This window comes from Dermacentor variabilis, chromosome 8, assembly GCF_050947875.1.
Source record: "Dermacentor variabilis isolate Ectoservices chromosome 8, ASM5094787v1, whole genome shotgun sequence".
NCBI classification, from domain to species: domain Eukaryota; kingdom Metazoa; phylum Arthropoda; class Arachnida; order Ixodida; family Ixodidae; genus Dermacentor; species Dermacentor variabilis.
In genome coordinates, this window is record NC_134575.1 from 49,521,718 (window position 1) to 49,542,268 (window position 20,551).

At 45.3% G+C, this 20,551-nt stretch overlaps 1 long non-coding RNA gene across 1 annotated transcript; it reads right to left on the reverse strand.

Annotated features, from left to right (window-relative positions):
• Positions 1-3,285: 3,285 nt before the first annotated feature.
• LOC142590202 (uncharacterized) lies at positions 3,286-18,162 on the reverse strand. The gene is made up of 3 exons (XR_012830054.1): positions 18,007-18,162; positions 10,125-10,183; positions 3,286-4,792 (listed from the first exon to the last, which is right to left on the reverse strand). It is a non-coding gene; the product is annotated as an uncharacterized LOC142590202 (long non-coding RNA).
• Positions 18,163-20,551: the final 2,389 nt, after the last annotated feature.

Genomic DNA, 20,551 nt, shown 5'->3' on the forward strand with positions numbered 1-20,551 from the left:
GCGCTGGTCCCTGGCCGCGCGTGCACGGGGCGAGCACCTGGGAAGCGTCAGCCTGCTTGCCGTGGCTGCTGCTGCTGTGCGGGGCGCTATAGCACGATGCCCGTTTTGGAAAGGCGCCGATAAACAGACGGCCGCTGGCCGCCGGACCTGGGGCTATTTGCGAGGACCTCTCCGAGGAGGCCACCGCAGCCCCGAGACACGTGCCCCTTCAACCTCCCACCATCGCCACGGTTGCCGACGATGACGTGGCCACCGTGAGCTTGTCGGGTCGTCCATATGGTTCCCAGCTAACGCCACCGGACGGAGCTCTCTGGCTCTCCGGAGTATCGCTCAGCTGCATACCGTGGCGAATGACGGGTAATGCACACATGTCCAAGCTATGCGCTTGTGACGTGTGCGGAGGTGGATTTAAGTTTTATTGTGCGCCTTGTCCGCCTTCGTATTAGCCTAAATTTCCAAACGAGGTTTTCTGGAATGAAAGCGCAGTTAAATTCTACCCTGGCGACCATCGCATTAGAGACATACTGTGTGTATGTGATCATTCACACGGAGAAAAGAAATTTGCTGCGTTTTCTAGCTTGCATAGCCGGACGAATCGCTGGAGGCAAAAGGCAACCCTAGCTTCGCTGCAGAATCGAACGAGCCGAGTGTGAGGGTGCATCCGACCGCCTGCATTCGTTGCTTTCTTTTCCTTTTTTTTTTTTTTGCAGCCAAACGCGCTGCGCGTACCATAATGACGTGACCCTCAATGCGTGGGCCACTGATGCATGCGCCGTCGATACCTGGAAGCGCAACCGCGCCAGCGGCACCAACGTTGTCTCGACTGCCCGTGTAATTGAACAGCATAGGGCGCGCGTCGACTACGTTATCGCCCGTAGACTTTATGTGGAACATCACGGCGACGGTAAAGACGCGCTTGGAGTGTCCATATAAATGCTATCGCAACAAAAAATATGCCCATCGCACGCACTGTGGTAATCGGAGTCATGCGAGGCATTTCGCAGGCAGTTGTCTGTATGCGGTTGCGCTTGAAGTCTCGCAGAGCGTTACTAAGTTGACCAATATGCTTGTGTCAGGTGACAAGGTGTGTGTGTGCGTGTGTGTGCGTGTGGGTGTAGGATAGCGACGACGATCGTACAGGCATCGGCATGTAGTTTCACTCAGGCCGTTCGATGCGAACTTACGTCACTGTTTTTCTGATCTACATATGGGCACGGGATGGGCGTAAGCGAGAGAAACGCGAATTCTGACGTCATCTGCGACTAATTTAAGTGCTACACAATCGTACGTACCTATGTATATGGCATGCGGTTCGTGTGAAAAAGGCAATGCCATTTGACACTGTGACGAAGAAATGTTAAAACATCGTTGATTTTGAAAGCAACACGATGTTGCATAGCGTCTGTGTTACGTTGTAGCTGCCACGAGGAATGGAGTGGGGAACGCGGACCGATGCCCTGGGCGGTGCAGTCCGACATGCCGTGTCAAAGCGGTGCAGGCGTTACGAGGCAAGAATGCGAGAAAGTGTCACGTGACGCACTTGCCAAACGTCTCAATGAGCTGGTTGACTTCCGACACGAGGGAAGCGGGCGTGCGAGCTTACTGGGACTTTATTTGTTATTTATGGAGGATCCGAATGATCGGCGGACACGCTGAGCTACCTCACTCGTTAGGGTTTGTCTCTCAAGAAGTTGCCGCTCAATCCTGTAGCGTAAGCCGAGATCTTTGATCGCGTCCCTGAATGTCTTCCGTTTCTGTACCCTTGTGTTCGTATGTACGATTTTTGAATTTTCATTGGTCTCTTTAGCAAAACGTTTTTTTTTTCTTTTTTGTGCGACTGTGCGCACGTCAATGTTCGCATTGCGTAACTTAGCTTATTGCCAAGCAATGAATGCGGCGGGGTACGCGAATGCGTACGGATGCCTAATTAGAACATCGGGCCCCTGTGGTGGTTGACAGAGGTACGATCCCACCTTCGTACACTTGAATTAATTTTTTCACTCAGGAGGCCAGAACCGTGGCGAGAGAGGGACGTATTGGTGGCCATATTTGCGAGCCGATACGTCCTGCGTGTGTTTCTCAGACCGCTTCCCCCCTGTAGGGTGACAAACCGAACGTGCGTCTGGTTGACCTTTCTACCTTTCTTTCCTTCTTTTCCCTCCTCCTCCTCCTTCAGCGGCGCCACGCGCCGGTTGGAAGGCAACTGCCAGCCTCCTTTCCCCCAGCCGTTAAAGGGGGCGAGGGTGTCCAGAGCAAAAGGCGCGCTGTACTTCCCGAGAGCTGCACCACAGCTTCTAGACCTTCAGATGGTCCAAAGGCTATCGCGTGGTAGCGCGTACGTCTCAAAGCGTTACAACAATGACTTCCATGTCATCTTGAGTACATGTTCTAGCTAATAACTACTGTTCGCAGTAAATTTTCTCTGTACTCATTGAAATCAACCTGAGCTGTACGACAGATTCTGCCCTCGCCTGGGGCATATTGTGCAGCTGCGGTGTAGAGGGGGCGTGGAACGTTCTTGTTCTGCGCTGGAACATTTTCGCAATAAGATGTTGCACTTTTGAAAAAGCGTACACTGTAAAAAAAATTTCTTCAGTTTACGGTCAAAGTTGCAGGTAAAACGTTGCCGGACACTTTTCCGTTAAATGAAAAACGGTGTTTCCGTAGAACGGACAGGCCGTAAAAATTATTTCCGTTAAATGGAAAATGTTGTTTCCGTAAAACGGACAGGCCGTAAAAATGATTTCCGTTAAATGGAAAATGGTGTTTCCGTAGAACGGACAGGCCGTAAAAATTATTTCCGTTAAATGGAAAACGGTGAGCTCCGTAGTTGTGATTACAGAATTGACCGTATTTTGCAAATAAGAAAAACGGTGAGTTCCGTAAAACGGAAATGCTGTAAATTGAGCCCCGTACTTGTGATTATAGTACATGACCGTACTTTGGTAATGAAGAAACGGGGACTTGAATGCTCGTGTTCTCGAGCCAAATTGTTTCGTTCATTGGAATAAGTTATTTTGGGCAATGAACCACCCAAGTCGTACATTACAACGTGGATAACTTGCAACATCATTTAAGATATAGCTGGAAATGGGGCAGAAATCATAGCACACAGGAAATACACCACACAGAACGTGCTGTGTTTGCATGTTTCCTCCTAGTGTCATTGTTTTCTACACCGCTTATTCTTCGTGTCAGTGTTGTCATGTTGCACTTGGGTTCCGCATCCAACATGTACACAGCATACATACAGATTTGTGTTCGAGAAACAACAAGCCACTTGAATCTGAAAAAAACCTGTGTTTATTCTGCTTTACTGAAAAAAGCAGGGTGTGAGACCGGGCTAGTTGGTATTCCATGCTGAAGTGACCAGCACAAGAGTGAACGCGGGACACTAAAAAGGTGACAAGAACAGGTGCGAACTTCCAATTGGTGTTTATTATGAAAAGGCATGTATATATACTCTTGTGCACTTGATCATAATCAGTTACAAGAGCGCACTAAGGCCGCCCCAAGGCCTAAGGCGGCCTCCCACATACAGACCCCAGGTATGCAAATTTTTTAATGTCAACGCTAGGGATAATTTGCTAATGCAGTTGCCTTATGCGTTATCTGCCCCCTCAATGATGGGCCTAGTGCTTTCTTGCGCGTTGCTTGCTATTATTTCTGTTTTTTCAGAGTGCATGACATTTGCATGGGGAGTTTTGGATTCCAAGGAAACCCTCTCTCCCTTTTGTACTTTTGTATTATGTTCGTGTAGTCTCATATTTAGGCACCTTCCCGTTTGTCCCACGTAACGCTGCCCACAGAAAAGAGGTGTGCTATTCACTACTCCCCCTGAGCATTTCGACGAAACCTTTTCTGTGAGCAATGTGGCATGAAATTGATTCTCTGCTGACAGGGCTGGTTTTGGCACATAACTGAGATAACTTGTTGGGTGCGGGAAAAATGACCGAAACTCCCGCCCTTTGGCCTATTTTCTTTAGTTTATGCAAGATAGCGTGAATGTATGGGATGACTGCTAGATTCCTGCGAACAGTATCACAAAGGTGCAACTAAAGAAAATAGGCCAAAGGACTGCAGTCTTGGTCATTTCTTCCGCACCCCGCAAGCTATCTAAGTTATGTGCCAAAACCAGCCCTGTCAGCAGACAATCAAAATCATGCAACATTGTGCAGAGAAAGGGTTTCATCAAATGCTCAAGAGGAATAGTGTATAGCATACCTCTTTCCTGCGGGTAGCGTTACGTGGGACAAATGGGAAGTTCCCTAAACTTGAGACTACAGGAACATAATCGGAGAGTACAAAAAGGGAAAGAAGGTTTCCTTGGAATCCATTGCTCCCAATGCAAATGTCATCGACTGTTTGAAAAACAAAAATAATAGCAAGCAGTGTGAAAGAAAACACTAGACTCATCATTGAGGCAGCGGCTATTGCAGAATGCAACTGTGTTAGCAAGCCATCCCTATAGCACTGACTGTTAAAGAATTTGAATATCTGGGGTCTGTATGCAGGAAGCCGCCTTAGGCCTTGGTGCGCTCGTTTATTTGTGATGGCCATGTTGACTTGCATGATTGTAACAGATTATGATCAAGTGTGCAAGAGTACATATACATACCTTTTTGTAATGAACACCGGTTGGAAGTTTACGCCTGTCTTTGTCGCCTTTTTAGTGTCCCGTGTCCACTCTTGCGCAAGTCCTTTCCGCATAGACACTAGAAATTGGCTGACTAGAGGAAGGATTGGTTGAGACTTGGAATGACTGGCTGCTTGCAGAGGCCTTCGGCTTTGCCTGAAAAGAAAGAAACACCAATCAATTAAGGCTGTTCAATTATTTACCATCATCATCATCACTATTGTTACTCAGATAAACAATGATTTCGTATTCACAACTGTCACTACAAGTGCTCTTGTCAAAAGAAATGGTTCAGACTCAGCCATGTTGGTATATATTCATTCGTAGCCTTATAGCATAAAAAGCTTCAGATAGAAAGGACCCAAGTCAATTGATGGTTTGCCTGGAACAGCCAAAGATGTCACGTGCACATTATGACATTCGGAGATTACTTCTCCCATATTTAGGTACAGCTGCCATGGCCACATACTGCAGACCATAGCTTTCAACTTTCACTGCTCTATTGCTCCATTAAACAACCTTGCAGATTTTACTGTTTCCCAAAACAATGAAGCACTCTTGAAACAAGCGCAAACCATGCATGTTGTTTACTTCCGACCCAGAACAAGCAAGCCAAAGATATTGTCCAGCTGACAGGCTGGTAGAATAGCAACAATACAAAAAAACCATGCTTGCACCACAACTGTGTCACAACAGCCGTCAGCCCCTTTCGGATATGGTTTGTGTCACGGAAGAAGTATCAATGTGAAATATTCTTTTTACTCAAGCAGTGAAAATTGAAAGTTACGGTTGTGAATGCATCAACATACCCTTCCCATCTTCATAAAAAGTTATAATATTGCACTGTGTTCACCGAAAAATTTGCCCTTTTTGTAAAGAAGCCTGCAATTATGCCTGGACCCCATACATGGCTCTGGCAGGCAGTACTGTTTATTCTGTCCATTTCTTGACTTGCAATTCCATAACGAAACAAATAATGCAACATATTTTTTCAGATTGCATTGCTTCATGTGAATGTGCTTAATTCGGGAAATTTCTGAAATGAATCAAGACTCTCCTAAAAAATTTTAAAGTAGAGTAATTCATTAACATGCCTAATCATGAGCACTTCCCGTAGATTTTGAGAGCCAATGAGGACAGAGCTATTTGCTCAAATTTCTATGACTCATGGCAACAGGATGGCCAAATTCCGTGCTGTTAGTAAATGCAAAGAAAAAAAACTTTGGTCAATTTATGCAATGTTTTTTTCCAAAATTTTTCTTCTTTATACCGTAGTGGGGGTACTCTGTGGTAATTAGTTGGAATTAATGCTATTGGCCTGCAGTCTGGTACAAAATATTTTTAAAGCCGCAGCGACAACACTATTTCCTGCGGATCTATCCAAAATGCAGATTCGGTAAAATACAGGGAGAATGCTTCTAACTAAACAGGTAATTCTATATTGCTTTTTGCAGAGACACCTTTTTTTTCTTGGAAAACTAAGGTTAATTTCATTGTTGCCAGGCTCGGGCAGCAAAATAAATTTTAAAATCAAAATTAAAAGTGATCGCCAGGCATGTCCAGTTGAATTTATCTGAACATGCCCTACTGTCGGCAGTACATATGTTGCCACTTTAAAGGCCTGCAAGAAGGCACCAGTTACATTTTCTAGGGCAAGAAGGCAATGAAGTATGTTACTTAAGGCAATTAGTCACAGGAGTCCTGGATGAGTAGAAGAAAATTTAAAGACTATAAATTGTTTAGAAGACTTAAGTCACATAAAAGTACCATCATTGCATTGTGCTAAAACTAACCTAAGAGACTGAAACCTGACATGATAAAAATGGAGCTTGAGAATGAAGGCTTGCTCAACAAGCAACAGAACGACAAAAAATGATATGCATGATAAATTAAAAAAAACACGCTGTTGAGGATGGTAAAGAACTAGGCACCATGACGAAATTTGTAAATATACAAGCATAGGATGGAGTCAGTTGGCGCAAGCCATATATATTTACAGATTACTTGGAAAGGCCTTCGTCCCGCAGTGGACATAATGTATGTGAGAGCACTGTGCCCCTTCGATTATGCAGTCCCAGACTGTCCGCAAACCACCTGCGGCTTCTGGTCTGGCTTGAATTGACAGAAGGGCGCATCTCAGTCATGTGATCCCGCTGCCTGGGACTGTCCAAGGTTTTGTTTGAAAGCACCGTGATTGGAAGTCGCTCTCCTGGCTGCTGTTGTCTGCTATTAGCTGCTTAAATTATGGGGTTTTACGTGCCAAATCCACTTTCTGATTACGAGGCAAGCCGTAGTTGAGGACTCCGGAAATTTTGACCACCTGGGGTTCATTAACGTGCACCTAGATCTAAGTACATGGGTGTTTTCATATTTTGCCCCCATTGATATGCGGCCACCGTGGACGGGATTCAATCCCGTGACCTCGTGCTTTTAGCTACTTGTAGATAGCGCCCTACCCAGCAAATTCAGTAGCGTGGTCATCAAAATGGTGCAGTCTCAGAGGCCATGTCGCCGACACAACCATAAAGCTTGCATAATGGAATCGCAGCCTGAGCACATTGAACATGTTAACAAAGCTCAGTTTACATCGTGCTCTCGCTCTTCGGGCCCCTTAACCGCTGTATTTAAGCCAGCTCATTCATTTCCTGTAAAATTTAAGCGTCATTGCCACACAAAAATAAGCAAAAACACGGTTGTGCCACATCACTGTTCACCCACAAAGCACAGGCCGATATCCTCAAAGCTCGTGAAACCGTCTACTAAAGGCCTGACGTGTGTCTAGGACAGAGCGCGTCTACACCGTCTACTAATCCTGCACATCCAAAAGCAAAATTCCGAATTTGGGTAACAGAAGGAATCAGCACACATGTCAACAGCAATCTGTGAAGCTCTGATTATACAGGTTGTCCCACGTAACTTGAGCCAAACAATAAAAATATGCAAATGTGACGTAGCTCGACAGAACCAAGGTAATGTTGTTTGCCGTCACTTGGAGATACTTAGATATTTTTTCATTCCACCACAATAAATATTTCATCTTCGTTAATTAATCAACTTTTCAAATATTATAATCAGATTAGAAGCGTTCATGAGAAAATTGTAGAGCAACATGAAAAGCTCCCCATACAGCTTTCTGTTGTTTGAGACATGCTGCGTAGAAGTGTTTTTTCGAGAAAGAAGCTCGCGAATACACAAAAAGTGCTGCGAATGGACAGTCACGCAACAATTTAGTGTGTATTTGCAGGCTTCTTTCACGCTAGGAAAAACACTTTTATGTAGCATGTATTAATCATAATATTTGGGAAGTTGATTAATTACCGAATACTGAATAAAGGGAAAATCAGACATCCACCCGTTCGTAGCAATTGCTACAAAGGAAACCCATATGGGTTCCTCGAAAGAAAGGCCTCATAGTTGAAGAAAAATTCGTCCTGGTCCGGGACTCGAACCCGGGACCACTGCCTTTCCGGGGCAGCCGCTCCACCATCTGAGCTAACCAGGCGGCTAGCAGATGGTAGGGCGAAGTCGAATTTGTCGACAACACGAAGCAAAGGCAAGAGTTTGACGTAGTAGTTCTGCGGAACCTTGCGGGTTTCCGCAGAACTACTACGTCAAACTCTTGCCTTTGCTTCGCGTTGTCGACAAATTCGACTTCGCCCTACCATCTGCTAGCCGCCTGGTTAGCTCAGATGGTGGAGCGGCTGCCCCGGAAAGGCAGTGGTCCCGGGTTCGAGTCCCGGACCAGGACGAATTTTTCTTCAACTATGAGGCCTTTCTTTTGAGGAACCCGTATGGGTTTCCTTTGTAGCAATTGCTACGAACAGGTGGATGTCTGATTTTCCCTTTATTCATTACTTCTCTCCACCTTGCGGGTTTCCGCAGAACTACTACGTCAAACTCTTGCCTTTGCTTCGCGTTGTCGACAAATTCGACTTCGCCCTACCATCTGCTAGCCGCCTGGTTAGCTCAGATGGTGGAGCGGCTGCCCCGGAAAGGCAGTGGTCCCGGGTTCGAGTCCCGGACCAGGACGAATTTTTCTTCAACTATGAGGCCTTTCTTTCGAGGAACCCGTATGGGTTTCCTTTGTAGCAATTGCTACGAACGGGTGGATGTCTGATTTTCCCTTTATTCATTACTTCTCTCCACCTTGCGGGTTTCCGCAGAACTACTACGTCAATTACCGAATACTAATGATTTAATCTGGCGAAATGAAAAAGAAATGAGTATGTCGAAGCGAGGACAAACAACATTACCTTGGTTCTGTCCAGTTACGTGGCATTTGCATATTTTCAATGTTTGGCTCAAGTTACGTGAAACACCCTGTATGCCACGCCAGCTACCAGCATTAAATATCTACATGCAATATGATATGTTTCCTCGTCCACCAGTTTCACTCATCTGAACAGCGAAATCTACCTGTTTACTATGCATATAGCAATGAGCATGACAGATGTCACGAAACACATCAAGAAAAGCAAGCATTTGCGCCTGATCACTGTGTTTTGCCTTAAAAAACACAAGGACTAAGGTTGCAGCAATTAGACCACTCATGAAAACCTCGCATTATGGCACACAAAGCATCGATTTAACAGAAGCGATAGCTGAGTGCATGATATTTGCTGTCTGGAACGCGCAAAGTACATATAAACACACAGCCTCTTTTAAAACATAGCATCAAGCCCGCATGCATCTTTTTAAGACAGCCGCTGTCTGGTAGCTACTTGCATTTGTCTGAACAAATATCTGCTGACAGCTCTGAGAGTCCGCAGAGTCTGTGACTTCTGGTAAAATGAATGCGATACTGGCTGCTCTCGGACTGGTGGATGGGGCTTCCGAAGCCGATTGAGAAAATCGAATGCGGGACAGCAGTGCTAAGCAGTCCAGGACTGTCAAGGACTGATAATCGAAGAGGCCCACTAATGCTTTGTGTTCCTATCCTATGCAATCTCTTCATACTGATCAGCTCAAGCTGCATGGCAAAGTCTCTTGTTAGTGCTCTGAAGACAAGCCTCTGGCACAAACATTGGCTATAGAGACGACCATCGTTCGACAACTGTTGATCTGTTCATAGAAGTGAGAATTCCGCGACAAACTTTTCAATGAAGTAAGCAATATGATGATGAACTTGTTTCACAAAACTTCATAAGTACACCTGACCTTTGACTCATTTTTGCATGTAAGTAAATATTATGAAATTGTCGCTGTGAACAGTTGTCCCCGACTGCTGTACACTTGTGATAAAAAATTAACCATATTTGAAAGTTTGTATAATTAGCCAGGAGAGCCGCACTTGCTGGATGGCTCATCATTTAATTTGGAAAAAAATTCAGCAGTGAGCAGCAATTGTATCACTAATGACCTTGAACATCTTTTATAATTATTAATTTGTAAACACCTGTTGTCGAACAGCCCACCTACTGAAGTTTTGAACACATTGTACACAACTATAGCACATACTACGCGAAATAAGATCTGTAATAGACCTTACCAAATACAATATTAGTGTGGCGGCAAGTCAAATGGCTCCTTGCAATGCTTGCGTCCTTCCTGGGAGAACAAAAAACGACATTAGGCTTACACTGACAGCACCAAACCACATAATTTAAGTTGCAAACAAGTGCCCCAGAACATAGGAAGTTCTAATTAGATATGGTCAACCTGCTTGACCATGTCACAGACATTGAATGACAGAATGTACTTTTATGGAGCCGCAACTCTATGAAATACATGCTAATACAAACATGCTAGTACACAGAATCAAATTGGATGCATGAAAATTCTCAGTAAACCTTTATTTCCTAGCAACCACAAGTTGCTCTTTGTGAAGTGCAACAAGTGAGTGTCTAACCTACACTAAGAAGGTGGAAAATTCGGGAGCCTTTTTGGTGAATAACTAACCATATCTCTACCGGTACCCAGCATTACAAAGGTGAATTGTAAGTATTATATTGATTAACGAAACAGTTCAGTGCTACCAAGCAAGTACAATAAATTATTTCGAATTCATCTTCATGTCAGGCTAATCAAGTTAATTTTCTTTAGATCACATGAGAGAATGGTTGGAAAAAAATATTGGAATCTGTCAACAATGTTGAAGCAATTTTATGATGGCCTGCAGTTGTTGAAATAAGACCTGGGGCAGGGGGAGAAAAGACAAAGTGTGATAAAACAAAATGGGGCCTGTGCTGTGCAGCTACTAAATGCAGTTTTATTAAATTATGATGTGCAAAACAGCAGATGTAAGAGATGCGAGACCCTCAGGTGGTATTTTGCAATGTTGTTACGGGAAATTGTTTCAAGGAGCATGACTCCTTAACCCTTCAAGGGTCAATGACGTATATTTACGGCACTATCTGTAGGTTTAAAAAGCGCGACAATTTCCTAACCTTTTCTTTTCTGTCATGTGCTGCCATTATGTGGAAATACAGGGAATTTCTTTTGCACGCCTCGCTCTCTCAGTTTTCGTTGCATGGTTTGTTTTAGCGCTAGTTTGCTCCTGCGCGTCTATGTACTACCGCTTGCGCATTGGCGTGCGCGCGGGCGGGTGGCGGTTGGGGTTTTGTTTTCGCAGGCCGTTTCGGCTTCTTGCGCTTGCAAAACTGATGGCTATCTCGTTACTAATCGCCTTGTTTCTCGCTCATTTAGTGCTCGCAGGGGTGCGCATAGGAAGGATGCTGCCGTGCATGCGCTTCTGTTGCTCCTTTTCTTTTTTTTTTTTTTTTGAGACTCGCGAAAACTAATTGCATCTGGTTGGCGATAAGATGAAGATTATTGGAAGTTTGTCACATGTTTTGCTTTTTTGATGGGCACACAACCGCACAGTTTTCTTGAGTGCATGCACCTACACAGTTCGATTACACTATGGATGTACTATCATAAGCAATATGAAAGGGAACACAGGAACGCGTGGCAAACAGCCTTGAAACAGACTCGGAGCGATACGCGGATGGCGCTGTGAAAAATGAAGGGGGAAAGGGGAGTGCTCTTCCACTAACTGTTGGCACTCCCAGCACGCTGGCATTTCTACAAAGGAGCAGCTTACATCATGGATCGTCCGACAGCCGATAAGATGGTGATCGTCACCAGTGACTTACACCGATTCACTTTCTTTTCTTTCATTCTCTTTTTTTGTTCGTGCAACCGCTTGATAGTACTCCGAGAAAAAGTTTGCCCTGTATTTCAAACCGATTCTTTATTTGAATCGACACACTCGATTGTCAGTGGCACCTCGAACAGTGGCGACGCTCAAACCAATGACGACAGAGGAATAGAATAAAGAGAAATTAAAAAAAAAAAGAACATTGACAAACTGTCTCTCGTGCGACTGTTGCACGAAGTTCGTTCAGAGAAAATTAACGTCGCACACTGCAGTGGCCCACGCAGAGCAGTCAACCCTGAATTTGCAGCCTCAAGATGCCTCGAGTGCCTCTTAAAGAGCGGGAAGATATAATAGAAATGTCTAAAAGAGGTTATACGCAGCGCAATATTGCTCTCGTGACAAGCCGCCCATTGAAAACGGTCAACCGGATTATCCAGGCTTACCGAGACGAAGGACGCATAAACGATGCGCCGCACCGCACACCACCTCGATCAACAACGAACGACCAAGACCTTTGCATCGTGGCTGCCGTCAGCGACAAGCCATTTCAAAGTGCAAAAGACATTCGAGGTGCTCTTGGCTTGAACAACTTGAGCGACAGCACGGTACGACGAAGGCTTAGAGAAGCAGGACTGCAAAGCCGCATCGCCGCACAGAAACCTCTGCTCACCGCAGCCAACAAAGCGGCTCGCCTGAGGTTCGCTACTGAACACCGCAGCTGGAGTGAGAGTGGGTAGAAGTATGTAGTTTTCTCTGATGAGTCCACGTTCTCGAGCCGCTGGGACAAACGAAAGAGAGTGTGGTGGACCGCAAACACACGCTTTAGTCCGCAGAATATCCAGGAGGTGGCCGCCAGTGGACGCGTGTCTGTGAACGTCTGGGGGGGGCGATTTCCCACGCAGGCCTAGGCCCACTGGTGAGAATTGATGGGAGGTTCACCAGTGCTGCGTATTGCACTCTGCTCGAGCACCAGATGATCCCCTATGTGTTGAACAGGCTGCACCTGGATGGGTGTTATTTTTTCCAACAGGACTTGTCTCCCGTTCACACATCGAAGGACGTGGCGCGCCTTTTGGAAGAGCGAGGGGTAATGCAACTTCAGTGGTGTGCGAAGGGTGCCGACATGAACATTATAGAGCACGTTTGGGGCCGTATGAAAGTGAACCTTTCGAAGAGCTCACTAGAATTGGCGAACTCCGACCAACTATGGGAAGCAATAGAACATGAGTGGAAGCCCGCCTTCAGCGTGATACCGCACTCATCGAGGCTCTCTACGCATCTTTGCCTCAAAGAACAGAGGCCATCGTTAAGTCGACGGTGGCATAACGCGTTATTAGGCCACCAACGAACAAAGCAAAGGACGAGGATAAGCTGCGATAACGCTACTGCCTTATTTCATTTGCTTCAATATCTTTTTAATATTCGGCAAGCGCCAATAAAATTATTTTGAACTTACCCTTAAAGACAATTTTTTCCCGGTTTAGAAGATTTACCATAAATCAATATCGAAGTCCGGAACAGTGCTATCTTTTGTAATGATTCGACGCAAAAGGTTACCAGTGACGCAATATCGAACAGTGTTATCACTGTCTGCTGGCGATGTGAAATTCCGCACTTTGCAGACGCATGGCGGGAGTGCGAACAGTTGTTAGAACAGCGTCCCCCTTTCCACTTTGTTTCCAACGGTGGCCGCTGCATATCACCCATATAGTTGGGTCTGAGGGTGTTTTCTACGCGTTCCTGTGTTCCCTTAGATATTGCTCATAATAGTACATATTAGTGTAAGAGCAGGAACATTTGAGTCTTGCAAAGTATTCTCGTGTGCACATTTTCAAAGCCTTGAACTATAACAATGTAACAAATTTTTTACTCTTATAGGTTTATTTCCTTTTTTATTATTGTTATTCATGAATAACGAGTACCATATATACCAACGCAAAATAATTTTTTTGTGGCTTTACGGACACCCTAGAAAAATTACGGTAAATTTTTTTCGAAATAAGTCCCTAAGAATTGGAATCTGCAATAAAAAAAATCGACCCTGGGCGGTCGAATATGGCGAAAAAGATCGACCCTCAGGGGGTTAATTATATTCATGTAATCTTTAGAAACGGATGGCATAAAGGACATACTTGTTGACAGTTTTATAGCGAGTCATGAACACGATGCACGCGGGAGTTAAAGAAGCATCATTAAAAAATGCTCTAGAAACTTGCAAAAAGCAAGTTTCTATAACCTCTCACAACACCGAGCTTCACCTACAAGTGTTGTAACATTTCCTTGCAACGTGCAGCACTGTTTTCACAGACATAGTTTGAATCACTGTGTCACAAGCTCTGGAAACAAAAGTGCATACGTAAGTGCTAAACAAGCACATATGATGCCCTACCCCTACTGCACAGACACATTTATCTACACTAACACATGTAGATGGATTATGTCATCCATTTGGTAGCTTCTGATCATGTTCCAAAGCATGAATCTCATAACTGCAAATTCTATAAGAATGTGACACCGACTGATTACTTGGGGACAACACGAAAAGATGGGAGAAGGCCAAACAACACGAGCGCAGGCTAAGACTATTGGTTAATTGCGCGCACACACACACACACACACACACACACACACACACACACACACACACACACACACACACACACACACACACACACACACACACAAACAAACAAACACAAACAAACAAATATTAGGCCTATTTGTCCTGCCTAGTTGCAGCTGCAGGACAACGGGATGTTGTAAACAACCACACAGTTGAACTGCTGCATGTGCCTCTTGCTACACTTTGCGCCAAGGCCTGGTCTGATTCACCTTTTTGAACCCAGATTATGAGACCATGGCTGACCTTCTGAATGTGATCTAACAGTGGTCACACCACTGTAGGCCAATGTTAGACCTGGGTATAGAAGTTCTCCTCGACTTGTTGAGGATGCTATTTCGTGCTTCTGTGACAGAGCTTCACAGCCGAACAGTGCGCTGATGCGAAAGGCAGAATTCCCTCCTTAAAAGACGGGGCATGGATGCAGTGCACATGACACTCACCAAAGAAAACAATGAGGTCAAGAAATGGAAGATCACTGTCTAGTTGTAGTTTTCCAGTAGAACACGTTGTGGGGACTACTTGGTGAAGAGCTTTCAGAAGATGAAGCGCCAACAGAGACAACACAGTAAGAAAGAACAAAGACAGCACAAGGTGCTACTTGCAACTGTTTATTGAGGTCAAAAGCAGCTGAATATATAGCCATGGGGAGAAGGGGAAGAAAAAAACAGAAGCATTGCTTGTGTGAAGGCGCACGCGCGAGAACACAGAAGATGAAGGGAATCATAAGATTAGCCAAAATCTAAAATTTATCTAAAAACATGCATTCATTTGTGTAAATATTCAGACACAGGCATGCTGACACAGGCATCCCCTCTATTCTTAATCTGGTTGGCCTCCAACAGCTCACGTGCCATAGTGTATTTGCTTTTAAGCACGATCGTTGTATCCTGAAGCCTTGCTTCACATACTTGCTTATTCTCATTCCTGCAGGCCTTGCAATGAAGTGGCAAGTTTGAGCCATACCTATTTTTCAGCGGAAGCTTGTGCTCCCACAGGTGTTCGCTGATACATCAGCCAGTTTGTCCGATACACTCTTTCCCACACTTCCACGGTATACGACCGCTTCTTCACACTTCACAAAAGGATTTGTATGTTTAATAGAACACTCTACTTTTAGAGTCATGAGATCCAATCAGGCGGCACAAAGTAGCAAGCTTTCGGGGCGCAGCAGAAACCACAGGAATTTTATATTTTGCGGCGATGTGTTTAAGATTACGCGCCACTTCAAGAGAATACGGTATCGCCACTGGATACGGCAGAAATCCTTGCGGGCACGAGGTCGGTATACCGACCCTGCAATTAATTGTTGCAATATAAGTCTATGCACTCCAAGACTGTTAAACGTGCGATTGCCACTATGTGCCTTGAATTTACCCTTAAAGAATTGTGCTGTCATAAGGCACACAAAACCTTTGACGAACAGATTTTGAAGTTGAAGAAAGCTGGCTTTCCTTGTTTGGTTTTGAGCAAAGTTTCGGAGGCGTTGTTGAAAAAGGTGCAAAAAGAAAGAAACTGAAGCAGTGAAGAAGGTCAAACATTGGAAAAGAAAGCTACAGTATTCTCACAAAGCAGCACATAATCTTAAACATGTCATCGTCAAATACAAAATTCCTGTGGTTTCTTCCGAGCCCCAAAAACTTGCTACTTTGTGCCGTCTGATTGGATATGATGACTAAGAAAGTAGAGTGATCTAGTAAACACACAAACCCTTTTGTGAAGTACGGAGAAGGGGTCGTATACTGCATACCGCTGAAGTGTGGGAAGGAGTAAACCGGACAAACTGGCCAATGTATTAATGAACGCCTGCAGGAGCACAAGCTTTCACTCAAAAATGGTTATGGCTCAAACTTGCTGCTTCATTGCAAGGCATGTGAGAATGAGAATAAGCAAGTACGTGAAGCAAGGCTTCCTAATACAACAATCATGTTTAAAAGCAATGACACTGTGGCACGTGAACTTTTGGAGGCCAACCAGTCTAAGATAAGAGGGGACGCCTGTGTCGACACCTCGTCTCCGACTATTTACAGAAATGAACGCATGTTTTTAGAGAAGTTTTAGATTTTGGTTAATCTTATGATTCCCTTCATATACATCTTCCATATTTTTGCACATGCGCATTCACATAATCAGTGCTTCTTTTTTTTTTCTTCCCCCTCTCCCCATGGCTATATATTCAGTGCTTTTGACCTGGCTGAGAAACTGCGCACAAACCGGCACACAGACATCCTTCACTGGTGCAATAGCTGCAATTGAAGCAAATAATATCAGGTATTTTCAGACCGGTCGTCCACAGTAAAGCAAAAACATTTTCATATACAAATACTCTTGCACATAAGCTTGTCACCGAATTACCGATTGCTGTGGTATCGTTTGGTGTCTTCAATTGTATCGTTCAACTCATTTAAAAAAAGACTTCATGAAGCACCTTCTATTCGGCAAAACAGCAGACATTTTGCTCTACATAACTCACAACATGTATTTTAGAATAATTATTGTAGTGATGCCTATATGCTGAAAATTAGTCTATGCAACTAGAGACAGTCAGTATTAGAACCAGCCTTTAACATCAGTGTTGACACATCTTTTGATTTTTTATACCAGTTTGGAACATTTGTAACTTTGGATGTCCATTACACACTTTTTGGCACCGCTATTCTGTGTCAAGGTTACGTTAAAAATTACTTATCACATGCACTTGCTTTACAATTAAGCCGCAGATGGGCAAAATTTACGTGGCAATCCACTCCCAGATTACGTTAAATGCTGACGTATTGCGTCAGAACGTTGATAGTCACCCTGGTAGCTGTCTGAAGTAAAAACAAAACAAAAACAAAAATTCGCGAAACATCTGGTGCCGATTACCAGCTAGCAAAATAATCAATTTCTTCTCCAGCGACCCTTAATGGGTATCACGCGGACACTTTCAAGTGCGATCGCGCACGATTGCTCGGGCTCGATCCCAAAGTGTTCCAAGGCACCGTGTTACACCAGTGTTACGTAACACTGCAGATCGCACGAGGTTACGGCAGCAAGCACGCTACACCGTCCATTCATTGTGATGTAGGGGCATCGCATGCAACATGCTCTATGAGGTCTTCATACACAAGCAGACTTTCAATTCCAGAAGCAGTCTTTCAATTACGGATATGAACACAGCGATTATGCACGCCAAGCACACTGCGTCCTAAGCTTAAGGAAAAAGAATTTCGCTGTGATGCAATGCGTCGCCGAATACGGCTAACATAGTGTTACACCGCGCCGTGAGAGATTGCTAAGGGGAACAGTAACTTCACTTTATTTTGGAATGCCAAGAACACATCACAACACATTGCAAAACTGGAATGCCAACGTCAGTAAACCAGCTGCCACATACAGCCGATAACGAACTGCTACAGACGACATCGTCGCTGATGTTGCCTACGCGCCTCAATGTACTCTATATGAAATCAGCACAACAAACGCTACACCATTTATCACAGACTCGCAATGCCGCGGCTTTATCAATCCTCATGGCCAAGCGGGAATGTCGTTACAGGGCATTGACAGGGCATGCTCACACAACACAGTTCAGCCCGTCACCGGCCATCGCGGTGCATTTCGCACGCGCGACGTGCACCAACAACAAAAAAGGACACTTAAATCACTTACTTGCGTAGCAGTCCATCGTCGATTCCTTCTTATTCTCTCAGTGAAATCCCAAATGCAACAGGTATACCACCACCGCACACCGCCATTTCCAGCCGCTGTCCACTCTGTACTGTTGAGGCGGAGAAATGCAACCCGTCGTGTAGAAGCGATGAAGGGTGGTAAGCAGCGCCACCGCTGAAACCTCTTCCGTTTGTGCGTGCGTACTACGATTCGCCTATGAATAATGTTCAAGCAGCGTTACCTATGGTGATATTAGGTAACTGCTGGTAAACGTGGGCGGTGTCTTTTCTTTATATTCGTTGCGTGTTGATTTTTCGCTCTTAACATGCTCAGTTGCCCTCCACATGAAATTACGGACGGTTCTCCGTATTTCAAAAACAGAGCTCACGTCCGTTTTTTTACGTAGAATTCCGCCGTTTTTCATGAAACTGAACGGTCTACGTAATTTTTACGGCAGGTTTGACTGTAAAATTACGGAAATTTTTTACAGTGTAATCTAACTGTCTTTCTGCGTTTATTTTACTCAAAACGTTCTCGTTTCACTGTATGAAGACTGTGATGTTTTATTTGCGCTGGCACCACGAACCGTGATGTGCGGGAAACTCTTGCGCAACTGAAGCTCTACTCGTGATGGCAGATAATACCTGTAGTTCCCGCACTGGTGTTACAGCCTCTTTTCTGAAGTCGCTTGTCTTGCCAACGTCCCTTCAAGATGTCTAACCACTGAGATGTTTACTTGAGGTGGCAAGTTGTGGTAGGTGTTCGTACTAGCTCGTGTCACCTTGTTTGAAGCCTCCTGTTTGTCATATGCATACGCGCTCGTAATAGGCGGGGGAAAAAACAGCCGTGCGCACAGAAATATCGGAGGCGATACCGTCATTCGCGTAGTGCTTGTCAGGTGGCGCCAGAATACTGTGTAAAGTCCCTTACACTTCGTAAAGTACTGTCAGGCTTTGAATAATGGCGCCTCCTCCTCGCGCGCTCTCGCCGAGGCCGACGCCGCGTCGCTATTGGCCTAATAACATCACGTGGGCCCTCGCGCCGTGCATCAGCGCCATTTTTGCTCGAGAAGCGTCTACGGAGCGGCGAGGAGCGCATGTTGGCGCCGTTGCTACGCTCGAGCAGTGTAGGCGGCGCCACGGTCGTGGAGGGAGCGTGAAATAGAGGAGAAACGAGGAGGAATGAAGGCGGAGGAGGTGAGTGTCGCCACTTTACGAAGTTTAAGGGGCTTTAGTGGCGTGGCAAACGCTGGATGCTTTGCTGAGGGGGCAGTAATTATTTGTTAAATTGTTATTTAATTATCTACCCAATCGCGCTGCTATCGCTAATTCGTCAACGGGAGGCTATTGGCGAGCGATATCACATATTTCAGCGGCGCCGTTCGCACGAGAGACCTCATTGAATTTGCTTATCCGAAGTCGCATGTTTCAGGCGCAGTTTTATGCCAAGAGCTTTTAAGCGAATGTACCTGTAAAATTTCTGTAAAAAATTCTTGGTTTCTTTCTCGACTGCACGAGGATAGATGTGACAATTGGAAACGTTTTTCTTCGCATCCGCACGGAATGTGACTCCGACCGGTTTTATCCTCTCTCACTGGGTGCAAACAGCTACAAAACGCAAGCGTAACCTTCTTACCCCAGCTTTTGAAAGCGGTGTTTCAGGTCCATCACAAGACCCCACAGCTATATATATATATATATATATATATATAGCTTGCACTGGACGCGTACTGTAAGCGCTGAGCGTACATACCCGTGGGCATGCAGAAAGCATATCTCCTTGTGCAACATAGGAAAGTTAAGGGCGCCCAATCGGCCACTTTTCACGCAAGGGGTCAGCGCTTTACCGTTATTCGCGTCTTCGGGCCGGCGGGACATCAAAGAGTCACGGAAGGCTGGCGAGGAGGAACGAGCACTTTATACTCCTCCTCTCTCGCTCTTTTTCCCGTTAATCACGCAGCTACCGGCGATGTGGAATGAATCCCACCGTACTTGCCTGCCCCGAAATAACCCCTCTCTCGCTCTCTCACCCACTCAACTGTCTGCCACTTACTTCTTTCTCCGCGATCGTTACATAGGAGCACGCATCAGAGAGTGCACCGAAGCGCGCAAAATTTTTTCCGTGCAACTATGTGCTTCGTAATCTTCCGATGGAAAGACACCGTAAGCAGGCATCCGCGTAGTCAGCCTTCCCTAGCAGAAAAAAAAAAAAAGATATCTCGCTTTGGTGTTTCTTGTTTTGCTTGTGTTTGCTTGCACCACGTTCGCGAGCTCTCGGAGGCTCCCATCGCAGCTTCCTCTCCGAAATCATATTTTTTTCGGACGTTTCACGCGAGTTCCAGCCGAAGCGGCCGGCTAACGCTACCGGTCTGTAACGCCGTGACGCGGCGTAACTCAAAGCTGCGCTGCTGACGACCTGATTGCCGCGACCTCGAAATGCCTTCAAGGAGAGAACGGCTGGCTGGCTTGCTTGCTTGCTTCCTATATTGTGGCGCGTACCCCACCACGGGGTATTGGCCAAGAAACGGCTGGCTACCCGAGGCAAT